Consider the following 10,215-nt stretch of genomic DNA (forward strand, 5'->3'; position numbering starts at 1 on the left):
GCCTTCAAATTTTCAAGAATGTCACTATTGGCATTACTGAGTCCATCGTATTTTGCTTTCATCCTATACTAGGTCTGTCAGCAATACAATTGCTGTGGTATATTTGGGATGGCCTCTCGAAACAGTTCATACATTCCTAAGAACCTCTTCATTTTCCATTTTGTTATGGGAGTGGGGAATTGTGCAACTACTTGAACCATTGCACCTCTGGGCACTACTTATCCTTGACCCACCATGCATAGTAAGTTGATCAGTTGGACCTCTGAGAACTCACTCTTTGTGAGATTGACAACTCAGCCAGCTTATTGTACTTTCCAGAAGAGGGCTTCAAGTTGTTGTAGGTGCATTTCCCAAATGTCTGTCAACACTAGGAGTTTGTCTAGTACATTGCTCAGTTGCTAAAGCCTGCCAATATCTCTTTCACTGGCCTTTGCAAGATGGCTAGGGCATTTTGGAGTCTGGATGGTATGATTCAACATGAGTATGCCCATTTTGGAGTTACAAAGGCAGAGATTTCCTTTATGTGGGCAGTTATGGGAACCTGCTAGCATCTTTTTAATAAATCTATCTTGGTAATAAAGGCTGCTTTACCTAACTTATTTATGCAGTCTTCCAGCCAGGTATCAGGTAGGAATTTCCTGTGGTCACTACGTTAACTTTTGTAGTCAAAGCAGAGCAGTCTGGTGCATACAACAACTGGGAGCTCTGGTTACTGCTGCTCGGCTCTGAGTTGATGCTCCAGCCTTTAGATAATCATCTCCTGAACCTGGGCCTAGCTGATCAGAATGTTGCCTTACGAGAGGGGGCTTTCCCATATTCATCATCATGTAGGCAAGGGTGGTACAGCCTGGCTTCTCTGTGCCATCAGGTTTTCCTGTAGCCTCCAGTTTTTAGCCTGGATATGCCCTACCTTTTGATAGTTGAAACACACTGGGCGATTTGACCTCACATTTTGTCTCAACACCATGTTTTCTGGCTTAAGGAAGGCCCCAGCATTTCCTTCACTCTTATTATTAAGTTGAAGGTGTGTAGTGTACCATTAAGAGAGAGTGGATGCTGTTTTGCACTAAGAGCTTACAAGCACCTGTCATATGATTAGCTAGCAGTTTCAGTGTACTGGAAATTCAAAATATGTAACATTTGGCTCTGAAACAAATGCCTGAGTCTTGGTTGCTGATTTGACAACCATTCAAATTTAGCCAATCAGTTTAAATTATGCTCCAGGATACTAAAACTCAATTGAGTTTGAATTTGTTTTTGTCCACCTCAAGCTAATGAGACAATCTGATGGTAGAGGTATAAAAAGCAGACATTTAGAAAGTTAGACAGATACCAACTGCCATCAAGAGAGACTGCTATTCAAAAGATTCTCCATCAAAGGTACCTTTTTCATATGAAACATTTTTGCAGTAAAATACAGAAGATAACCGAGGGAGATTTCAGCTGAAAGGAGGAGTACACCTGAGATGACAGCCGTTGTGTGGTTTTGAAATTAAGTTGAGGTAATTTTAATACAACCTTTATTGGAACAGTATATTGTTATAGAGTTGGAGGCAAATAACCAGCAGTTAAGAGAAAGGAGGGCTTAGAGTTGTGAATAGCTGCTTAATGTTCACTTTTAGACTCAATGAATAAATAAATTGTTATTATTTTTCTTTAAATAGTGGAAATTGTGAGTTCTCTGTCACTCCTACTTTAACAGATTGAGGTGAGCTTTTCTGGGTGGTTGGTTTAATTAGCAGAAGGATTCACTGCCATGTTGTACAACTCCCATGGATACCCAGTTTCCTGTCACTCTCCCCACTTCTGTCCTTTCCATTGGTTGGGGTTCAGCAGAGGAGGGTTTTTTCTGGAACATAGGTCGGTGAATCGGCTCAAGGTGGCAACCAGCCTGGGCCTAAGTCCTCTCTGTTTCTCTGCTGATATTCTTATTGGGAAGGAGATGGTGTTTCTAAAAACCTTGAATTATTTCACAGCTGATTTTTGAAGTGGCTCCTGTTTGAAGTGCTTGTAGGAATGGTCAGAGACCAGCTATTTAAAGGTTTTCAAATTCTAGCTATGTTTACCTATGGTCAGGCTGTTCCCTGAGGGTATGTAATTTCTGATGTTATGGCTTTGACACTAACTACTACACCCAGATAGTTGTTTTACCACCTCATAATTAGTGGTGCATTCTTGAGGTACAACAGAGTAAATTTTGTGAGCTTTCCCTGAAAGCTTGTTCTGCAATAATAAGGGTGTACATTGGACTGGTCACTTTGACTGCTGTGCTAACTGTGTGAAACATAAACAAATGCTTATACCTCTGCCTCGTTAAGTCTCGGAATAAAGTGGGAAAACTCTTGTTACCTCGCTGAGCTAGTGTTCTCTTCAAGGGGACGCCAAATGATTCTTTCCTCTCAACTTGGGCTGTCTTAGTTCTAACTCCCCCTCCTTTTGTTTTTCCTGAAATTCTCCCATTTTTTTGTGCACAAGACTATGTTTGGCTCTGTCAGACAGATGCAAGTGTTGTCTCTGTATTGTAATAGCTTGGCTAGGGTGGGTATATGGCTAATTCTGGAGCATAACTCTCCAGTACTATTACTGTTGTCCAGGTCCATAGGCTTTGCAGTATCCTGTGCCTTCCGCTGTTTGTTGTTATCACCTGGACAGAGTGTGCTGCAGCAATCTTCGTCTCTACCTTCTTTATGTTCACAATTACTGAATGCTGTCCTCACTGATGTCCCATTTATTCAAGCCTCTAAGCTTCAACTAATATTCAGTCGCTTCTTTATGTCATGCAAGGTGAACATTTAACTGATTTTGTTGAGGTTTTTTTGTTAAGATTTAAAGGTTTGATGAGGATAATGCAGTTACTGTGATATTAATGGACTTCCAAACATTTTTTTTTCATAAAGAGTCCTCTAAATAGGTTTGTCAGCAAAACTACAGCAAGTGGAATAAGGGGATGATGGCATCATGGATAGGAAATTGGCTGAGTCAGAAAGAATCATGATGCGTTGTTTGTGGGACTGGAGGAAGCGATATAATAGGCTTCCCAGAAATCAGTACGTATCACTTTTTATCTTGATCTGTGCTGATGATCTGCACTCCGTATCAAGAGTAGAAATTCAGAATTCTCAGACGACACAAATGTGAACTGAGGAGAATATTGATAGACTTCTAACAAGGTCATTTTTAGAATACTGCATTCAATTCTGGTCTCATTGCTTGGAAAGATGTTGTTAAACGTGAAAGTGTTCAGAAAAGATTTACAAGGATGTTGCCAGGATTGGAGAGCTTTAGGGAGGAGCAGAATACGCTGCGGCTGTTTTCACTGGAACGTCAAAGGCTGAGTGGTGACCTTATAAAGGTTTATAAAATAATGATGGTCATGGATAGGGTGAATAGCCAAGGTTTTTTTCCCCCAGGGTAGAGAAGTCCAAAACTAGAGGGCACAGGTTTAAGGTGAGAAGGAACAGATTTAAAAAAGACCTGAGGGGCAACTTTTCCACACAGAGAGTGGTGCGTGTATGGAATGAGGTGCTGGTGGAGGTGGGTACAGTTACAACATTTAAAGGCATCCAGTTGGGTATGTGAACAGGATGGATTTAGAAGGATATGGGCTAAATTCTGGCAAATGGGACTAAATGTACCCACCTCCACCAGCACCTCATTCCATACACGCACCACTCTCTGTGTGGAAAAGTTGCCCCTCAGGTCTTTTTTAAATCAGTTTAGGATATCTGGTCTGCATACTTTTCAGTCCAACTCGTGTTGGACCGAAAGGTATGTTTCTGTGCTGTATGACTCAATGACTCTATAAGCTAGGGATAGATGGATATATGGCAGATGGCACCTAATGCAGAGAAGTGTGAAGTGCCAAGGAAAGGTAATGTAAACTAAATTATACAATTCTAAAAGTGTGCAGAAGCAGATGGTCCTGGCAATACATGGCCACATCATTAACTTTGGTGGGATAGAATACTGAACTTTATAGATAGGTGGACAGATTACAAAGCAGGAACCTTTACAAAACTCTAGTTCTCCTTCAATTTGAGTACTGTGTCACATTTTAGGGTGAATGTCAAGGCATTTAGCAATGGTGCAGAATAGATTGACAAGAATAGTTCCAATGTTGAGGGACCTCATTTACCCGGCTAGATGGAGAAGATGAGTTGTTACCCTGGGAAAAGAGACAGGCAGTGTTTGCTGGCTAATGAGTGCTAATTGGGGAATGCACGGTTCCAGACACTGATGCCATCACTTTACATATGATGTAATGTGCAAAGACATTACAGTGTATGTGCAAAGAAGTGTGCATGATTTTGAAGGGGTGACGAGGAGACCCCAGGAGACCTCTAACCCTCCATTTACCTTCTACATTATCCCATTCCTGGGCTCTCTTTTCTTGGGCCTCTTTGTCCTGCACACCCCAAACCTCCCCTCTAGTTCTCTCTTGGATCCTGATCTTCCCCCCATTCATCCCACGTCCAGGGTCCTCCTGATCTCCCTGCCTCTGTCGCACCCCCATTGTGACTGTCTGTACCTCGCCTTGGAGAAAGTAATGGCTGCAAATGCTGAAGATCAGAGTCAAAAAGCATGGCACTGGAAAAGCACAGCCGGTCAGGCAGCAACCGAGGAGCAGGACCGTCAACCGTTCGAGCATAAGCTCTTCATCAGGATTGTGGGGAGGGGTGGGTCTCAAGAGAGCTGAGAGATAAATTGGAGGAAGGCAGAGTTGGGGAAAGGTGACTAGGAATGTGATCGGTAGATGCAGGTGGGGGGTGATGGTTGTAGATTAGAGCGGAGGGTGGAGCGAATAGATGGGAAGGAAGAGGGACAGGTAGGACAGTTCAAGAGGGTGGTGCTGAGTTGGAGGGTTGGATCTTGGATAACATCAGGGTAGGGGAGATGAGGAAATTGGTGAAATCGACATTAATTCCATCTGGTTGGAGGGTCCAAAGGCAGAAGATGAGGTGTTCTTCCTCCAGTTGTCAGATGGCTAGGATTTCACGATGGGAGATTCCCAGGATTCGCATATCCTTGATGGAGTGGGAGGGTGCATTGAAGTGGTCAGCCACAGGGCAGTGGGGCTGTTTAGTGTGTATGTCCCAGAGATGTTCTCTGAAACATTCTGCAAGTTGGCGCCCTGTCTCCCCACTGTAGAGGACACTGCCTCCAATCTCATAGTCCATGATCCCTGCACTGCCCAGTTCTACTTCTTACCCAAATTTCACAAACCTGACTACCCCAGTTGACCCATCACCTCCATCTCCTCCTGCCCCACCGAACTTATCTCCGCATACCATGACACCATCCTGTCCTCCTTGGTCCAGGATCTCCCCTCATACATTCGGGACACCATCCATGCCCTCTACCACCTCTGTGACTTTCTGTTCCCTAGCTCCCAATGCCTCACCTTCACCATGGACATCCAGTCCCTGTACACATCCATCCATTATGACGAAGGCCTCCAAGCCCTCTGTTTCTTCCTCTCCCGTCGACCCAACCAGTACCCCTCCACTGACTCATTTGATTGACTGAACTAATCTTCACCCTCAACATCTCCTTCGAATCCTCCCACTTCCTTCAGACCAAAGGGGTAGGCATGGGCACCCGCATGGACCCCAGCTATGCCTGCCTCTTTATTGGAACAGTCCATCTTCCACAGTTACACTGGCATTATTCCCCACCTTTTCCTCCACTACATTGATGACTGTATTGGTGCAACCTCATACTCCTACGCGGATGTTGAACAGTTCATCAACTTCACGAACACCTTCCACCCTGACCTCAAGTTCACCTGAACCATATCGGACACCTCCCTCTCCTTCCTGGACCTCTCCATCTCCATTTTCATTGACTGATTCAACACGGACATCTACTTCAAACCCACCAACTCCCACAGCTACCTGGACTACACATTCTCCCATAAAAACGCTATCCCTTTCTCCCAATTCCTCTGCCTCCATTGCATCTGCTACCAGGAGAATCGATTCTACTCCAGAACATCACGGATGGCCTCCTACTTCAAGGATTGCAATTTCCCCTCCTATGTGGTCAACAATGTCCTCCAGCACATCTCCTCCACTTCCCGCACCTCCACCCTTGAATTCCACCCCTCTAACTGCAACATGGATAGAACACCCCTGGTCCTCACCTTCCATCCTACCAATCTCTGGATACAGTGCATCATCCTCTGCTATTTCCACCACCTACAATCACACCCTATCACCAGAGATATATTTCTCTCCCCGACCCTTTCAGCATTCCGCAGAGACCATTCCCTCCGCGACTCCCTTGTTAGGTCCACGCCCCCCCACCAACCCACCCTCCACTCCTGGCACCTTCCCTTGCCACTGCAAGAGGTGTAAACCATGTCCCCATACCTCACCTCCATCCAAGGACCCAAAGGATTCTTCCACATCCGGCAGAGATTTTCCGGCACATCCAAACACTTCACCTACAGTGTATGTTGCTGTCGGTGTGGTCCCCTCTACATTGGGAAGAAAGAACACCAACTTGCGGAACGTTTCAGAGAACATCTCTGGGGGACACATACTAAACAACCCCACCACCCTGTAGCTGACCACTTCAACTCTCCCTCCCACTCCACCAAGGGCATGCAAACCCTGGTCCTCCCCCATCGCCAAATCCTAGCCACCCGACGACTGGAGGAAGAACACCTCATCTTCCACCTTGGGACCCTCCAACGACACAGGATCAATGTTGATTTCATCAGTTTCCTCATCTCCCCTACCCCCATGTTATCTCCGATCCAACCCTCAAACTCGGCACTGCCCTCTTGAACTGTCCAACCTGTCCATCTTCCTTCCCACCTATCCGCTCCACCCTTCACTGCGACTTATCACCACCAACCCCCATCTTCATTTACCTATTGCATTCCTGGCTACTTTTTGCCCAGCCCCACCCCCTCCCATTTATCTCTCAGCCCCCTTGGGGTCCCCGCACCCACATTCCTGATGAAGAGCTTATGCTCGAAATGTCGATTCTCCTGCTCCTCAGATGCTGCCTGACTGACTGTGCTTTTCCAACACCACGCGTTTTGATCCTTTACCTCCCCTCGACTGACTTTATCCCACCCTCCCCGATTCTCTTCACCTCCCATTTCGACTCTCTTCCCCCACTCCTGCCACATCCCCCTGAAATCCAGCAATGCACAATTCAAATTGCGGCATAGTGCGCATGCATTGATATCAGCAAATGCGGCCATTTGGCCCCTCAAAGCTGATCTGTCACTCATTAGGATCATGGCTAATTCAACACTCCTCAAGTCCACTTTCCTGTCCTTTACCCATAACCCTTGATTCCCTCACTGATTAAGCATCTATCTATCTCAGCCTTAAATGTATGCAAGGAATCTGCCCCCACAGCTCTCTGTGGCAAGGAGTTCAAAAGACAACTCAATCCTCTGAGTGAAGAAATTCCTCCTCATCTCAATCTTAAATTGAGGCTGTGCCTTTTGGTCCTCAACTCTCCCATGAGGGGAAATCATCCTCTCATCCTGGTCAAACCTCCTAAGAATCCCAATTGTTTCAATGAAATCATTTCTCACTCTTCTAAATTTCAGTGAGTACTTTAGCCTTTTGCTCATAAGACAATCTCTCCATAACAGGGATCATTCTCATGAACCTGTTCTGAAGTGCCTCCTCTAAAATGATATCTATATTCAAAAAAGTGGACTAAAACTGCTTACGGTACACCAGATGTCTCACCAGCTCCTTGTACAGTTGCACTAAGACGTCCATATTGTTATACTCTAACCCCTTTGAAATGAGAGCCAACATTCCATTAGCCTCCCTGATTATCTGCTGCACTTGTTGCTAGCTGTCTGTGTTTAGTGCTCAAGTACCCCCTACATCCCTAAGTGCTGCAGCTTTCTGCTATTTTTCTCCATTTAAATATTATTCTGGTCTTTTGTTCGCTCTTCCAAAATGAACAACTTCACAGTTCCCACATTATACTCCATTTGCCAACTTTTGTCCACTTATTTATCAATAGCTCTCTGTACACTGTTTGCATCTTGCAACCTGCCTTTCCATCTGTGTTGCCTGTAGATTTGGCTACAGTACATTTACTTCCTTCCTCCAAGTCATTAATATATATTGTAAACAAGAAGTGCAAGTTTCTGAACTTGCCGTCACCACGATCAGTCTGTTTTGAACCCAAACCTGTCGATGCTGTATGTAAACATTACACAGCAAAGCATGGTACCAATGACAGGACTTACTGCCTAGAGAATATTGGCATCTGTGAAGATCAAGAAACATTGTCTGGAGAAGAACTCAAGAAAAACATGATGGGTATAGCTTTAAAACCAGCTAGTAGCCAGAAAGACCGCAGAGTTAAACAGTTGCTGTGAAGAAAAGAAAATCTCTCTGAATAGAGATATCTCCTATCTACAAACCATCAAAGCACCTGAAAGTTAATAAAACCCTTTATAGCAAATAAAAGGAGAAACAAGCTTTTTAAAAAGCACGGCAAGAGCAGTAAAGGCCCACTAACAGCAAAGGGATAGATTCAGATCAAACACCCACAAGTCGAGGCCAATTACTGGAACTCAAAGCAGATTCAATCTTTTAGAGAAAAAAATTATTTCCACCCAAAAAACTAGGCTGAGAAACAGAGTGGTGACTATCCAGTGATTTAATAATTTCTAAATTATTTACTTGACAAAGTTAACAATAAACAAGTTAATAAAACTCTACAGAAACAAATTGGTTGAAAAATTGAAAATAAGAGTTGTTCATAAGAGTTCAAAGTCTCAGAGCTCTAATGGTGAAATTAGCTAAATCTTTATTACTTCAATGGTTTTATAGCAAAAACGTTTTATTCAGCTACAAAGAAATTTTATCACTTTCAATCATTGCGATACAACAAATTGGAAATAAAGCGAAGGAACATGAATCTTATCATAATGTTTTGAACTTGGTACAAAAATACCTTGTCACAAAAGTATTGGCATGAGTGATGTTATAGTAGCAATCCTTGATACAGTCAAATATTGAATCTTATTGATTGATGCCACCTGAGAACATTTCTACTCATAGGTCTTTTAGAAATTATTTAGCCATACTAAACATTTTCATCACTGGTAAAGGAAAACCAAACTTTTCATTGAAGAAATTATTCAGAACGTAGAAATTTAAACAGCTTTCAGTTTTTGTTCTTCAACAGTAAAATTTCAACAACCTGATGCAATTAATGCAATTTGGCAAAAATTCTGAATGTCGAACAAGAAGATCAAAATCCAAATATTGATGACCATGAAACTGTAAGGTCGTAATAAATAAAAACAAATGTAAGCCATTCAGTCCCTGTTGGAGTTGCAAATGGCTGATGAGAATTGTTAGTTGAGACAGCAGTTTCCATAGTCAGAATCGTAGCCCTCTACACATGGTAAACAGATAAGAAAATAAAGGTGTCTTATAGAAATCTTAGTGGGAGAGAGAAAGCTTGTTATTTAGTAATGTGTAGAAGGAAAATTCTGATCCCACCGTAATCAAAGGCTTTTTAAATAATTGCCATTATGTATCATATATGTAGGTATACTGAAATTATAAGTGCAACAAACAAGCAAATGTTAATCAATTTATTTAAATTCCTTTAGACAAATAGACAATGGACAATAAACAATAGATGCAGGAGTAGGCCATTCTGCCCTTCGAGCCTGCACCACCATTCAATATGATCATGGCTAATCATCCTTAATCAGTATCCTGTTCCTGCCTTATCTCCATAATCCTTGATTCCACTATCCTTGAGAGCTCTATCCAACTCTTTCTTAAATGAATCCAGAGACTGGGCTTCCACTGCCCTCTGGGGCAGAGCATTCCACACAGCCAGCACTCTGTGGGTGAAGAAATTTCTCCTCATCTCTGTCCTAAATGGTCTACCCCGTATTTTTAAGCTGTGTCCTCTGGTTCGGCACTCGCCCATCAGCGGAAACATGTTTCCTGCCTCCAGAGTGTCCTATGCTTTAATAATCTTATATGTCTCAATCAGATCCCCTCTCAGTCTTCTAAACTCAAGGGTATACAAGCCCAGTCGCTCCAGTCTTTCAGCGTAAGGTAGTCCCACCATTCCAGGAATTGACCTCGCGAACCTACGCTGCACTCCCTCAATAGCCAGAATGGCTGTAGATAATAGAATGAATCCCCATCTTGTCAGCAGGGGATCATTGAAGGACAAATGATATAAACACCAAGGTCG

Source organism: Chiloscyllium plagiosum, unplaced genomic scaffold (genome assembly GCF_037043375.1).
Source record: "Chiloscyllium plagiosum isolate Xiang-an unplaced genomic scaffold, Cpla_swu_hap1 HiC_scaffold_1, whole genome shotgun sequence".
Classification (NCBI taxonomy): domain Eukaryota; kingdom Metazoa; phylum Chordata; class Chondrichthyes; order Orectolobiformes; family Hemiscylliidae; genus Chiloscyllium; species Chiloscyllium plagiosum.